This window comes from Chenopodium album, chromosome 2 (assembly GCF_948465745.1).
Source record: "Chenopodium album chromosome 2, dcCheAlbu1.1, whole genome shotgun sequence".
Lineage (NCBI taxonomy): Eukaryota > Viridiplantae > Streptophyta > Magnoliopsida > Caryophyllales > Amaranthaceae > Chenopodium > Chenopodium album.
In genome coordinates, this window is record NC_137835.1 from 36,519,957 (window position 1) to 36,522,847 (window position 2,891).

At 40.2% G+C, this 2,891-nt stretch overlaps 1 non-coding gene across 1 annotated transcript; it reads left to right on the plus strand.

Moving 5' to 3' along the window:
• Positions 1-376: 376 nt before the first annotated feature.
• On the plus strand, positions 377-482 carry LOC145607925 (small nucleolar RNA R71). Its single transcript, XR_014105664.1, has one exon. It is a non-coding gene; the product is annotated as a small nucleolar RNA R71 (small nucleolar RNA).
• Positions 483-2,891: the final 2,409 nt, after the last annotated feature.

Below are 2,891 nucleotides of genomic sequence, written 5' to 3' on the forward strand. Positions count from 1 at the left end.
TCCTTAGGGCATTGTATTGTAAGAAGAGGAGGAGGAAGTATCCATACCATTGCCTCCCTTTGTTGAAGGGGAGGTATTACCATGAGGATTGGACCTTTCTTTCATCAATTTATCCATTTGCTTGGTCATTTTGGAGATTTTGGTAGAGAGGTTGTTGATTGCGTTGGCTTGTTCCAATGCATAAACACCCTAAATAGAAGTAGCATCCCTTTCGCCTTCATACTAATCATCATAGTGCTTTGCAGCCTCCTCTATAATACACTCCACTTCATGTTCTCCTTTGTTCATGATTGGACCGCCGGCCGCGGCGTCTAGGCTTGTTCTTCCTTGAGGTATGAGACCTCCATAGAAAGTGTGAATGAGTTGATACTTGGGTATCCCATGGTGTGGGCATTGACGTTGAAGATCTTTGTATCGTTCCCATGCCGCACTTAGAGACTCACCACTATTTTGGCGAAAACCTTGAATCAAAGACCGAGCCTCGGCGGTCTTCCTATGGTTATAAAACCTCCTCAAGAAAGTCGTAGTCACTTGGTCCCATGTTGTGAGAGAATTAGGGGGCACCTCCTTCTCTAGCCATTCTAGTCCTCTCCCAATTAGTGAAAATGGAAACATCTTGAGGCGAATATATTCTTGAGTCACTCCATTGGCCTTTATTGTGTCACAATATTTCTCAAACTCTTTTAAGTGCTCATGAGGACTCTCAAACTTTCCACCCGGGAATTGTTTCTTCTCAATCAAAGCAATCAAATTAGTCTTGATCTCGAAATTGTTGGCTTGAGTAGTAGGAGTTAGGATCCCACTTTGCGCTCTAAAAGCTTCGGGGGCCCCAAGACGACTCAAGGGCGTATTCTCTCCCATTTTAGGACCTTCTTCACTCTCGAACTTATAGGTTGAGAAAGGGTTGATTTCCGGACTCGATGATGAGTTAGGGCTATCTAATTCTTCACTTGAGGGTAAAGAGGGTGGAGTATCTTATAGTTCTCTTACTTCTCTCGTCGGGGTGTGAGAATTTCTACTCCTTGCTCTTGCTTCTCTTCGAAGTAGGGACAAAGACCTCTCTAGCTCTAGATCGATGGGAATCAAAGATCTTGAGCGGGTTTGTCCTCTGTTCATACAACAAAGCTAAGAAGAACATAAGCACTGACAAGTAACAAAAGTAGCAAACACTAACAAATAAAAGAAGAGATAGTCTCAAACAAGCAATGAAATAGCAATGGAAGCCGTCTCCCCGGCAACGGCGCCAATTTGATAGAGGTATAATTGCGTCGTTAGACAACTACACCTAAATCAAATACAATTTTTAACACTCGACTTATCCTAATACAAGTATATGGTAAGAAGAGGGGTCGAACCATAGGGAGAAGCACATAAACACCGCATTCATCACTAGACTTTAAGCTATCTTGGGACAAAGGATAGGAATGACTAAGAGATTAAAATAAAGATAAAACGAGTTAAAATCAATATAACTAAACACCAAGGGAGATGGGTAGATGTAGATGCCGCTTGATCATGCAATAACATAAAAGCAAATCAATAGTGAACTAAACATGCATGAATATCGATATAAGGTTCAATCTAACCGCCTTCCGGGGTTAATCGGTTTCTCCTAACATAGCCTCTATGTTTTCACACTAGACCCATATATTGGGAGGTGCAATCAAAGAACAATCGATAGTAATGAATCCTAACTAAGTCAACTTCCGTTTCTTGTTAGCGAAGATTCACCTTTAATCAACAAACAATGTGCACTTGCAAGAAGATCAAAGAATATCAAGCATGCAAAGATTTTAATCACAATTAACTTAATCCCAATATTATAAGCATGAACAAGTAGCAACTACACCATCCCCACACCCTTGGCTAAGAGACTACTCACAAATCATGTTGAGAACAATATCAATCATCAAATCAATAAGCATCAACATGATTAATAAGCAAAGAATGAAAATCAAAGTAAACAAGCAAAATTAAATGCAAAAGTAAAGAGAAAGAGTAAGAGATTGCTCATTAATTGAAGTTGAAGATCTATAAAAGATTAAACCAGCTTCTTCTTCAAAATCCAAGTTCATCAATGAAGAAATCCACACTTTCTCTCTCTACCAAATGAAGACTAATAGTTTTTCTCTTTCTAGATTAATCTAAAAAAATGTGGAGAAAATTAAAACTAAGTTAATCTAATTACATAAAAACGTTCTAAAATGGGACTTATATAGTCTGGATAAAGCCAGCTGAAATAGAGGAGTGGTCCGACCGAACACTGGGTAGGTTCGGCCGGACTACAGGGTAGGTTCGCCCGAACCATGGGTAGGTTCGGTCGAACCTCCCTTGTCCTGGTCTGGTCGAACTTCTGAGGTTCGACCACTTCTGAAAAATTGCCAAATTGCTTCTTGACTCTGCCTTGACGTTGGGCCGGACCACTGAGCAGGTTCGGCCACACCCTGGTTCGGCCACACCTTCAGGAGGTTCGGCCGAACCTCTTCTGAATCTTGCTTCCTTCAGCTTTCCTTGAGCTTAGTTTCCTCCTCTTGAAAATCCTGATGGTTCCTACAAAGCATAAGCATGGAAATCAAAGTAAAGAGTAGGAAAAAGGGAAAAATCTAGGAAAGAAGATGCATAAAGGGAAAGGGATTTAAGTGCAAAGAAATGGATGCAAACAAGCTGCAAATGTGGGAAAATGACCATCAAAATGAACCTTAATCGTGGCATAAATACCACTCATCAGGACACATATACTCATTGTTTTAGACTAGGGTGTGATGAAATTAGCATTTTACTGGAAGAATTTGGTGCCATCTTAGGCTTCCCTTCATTATATCTTGCGGTAATCCCTAGAATAAATTAATATTATTATAAAGATTTTGAGCGCTTCTTTAATTTGAGAGACA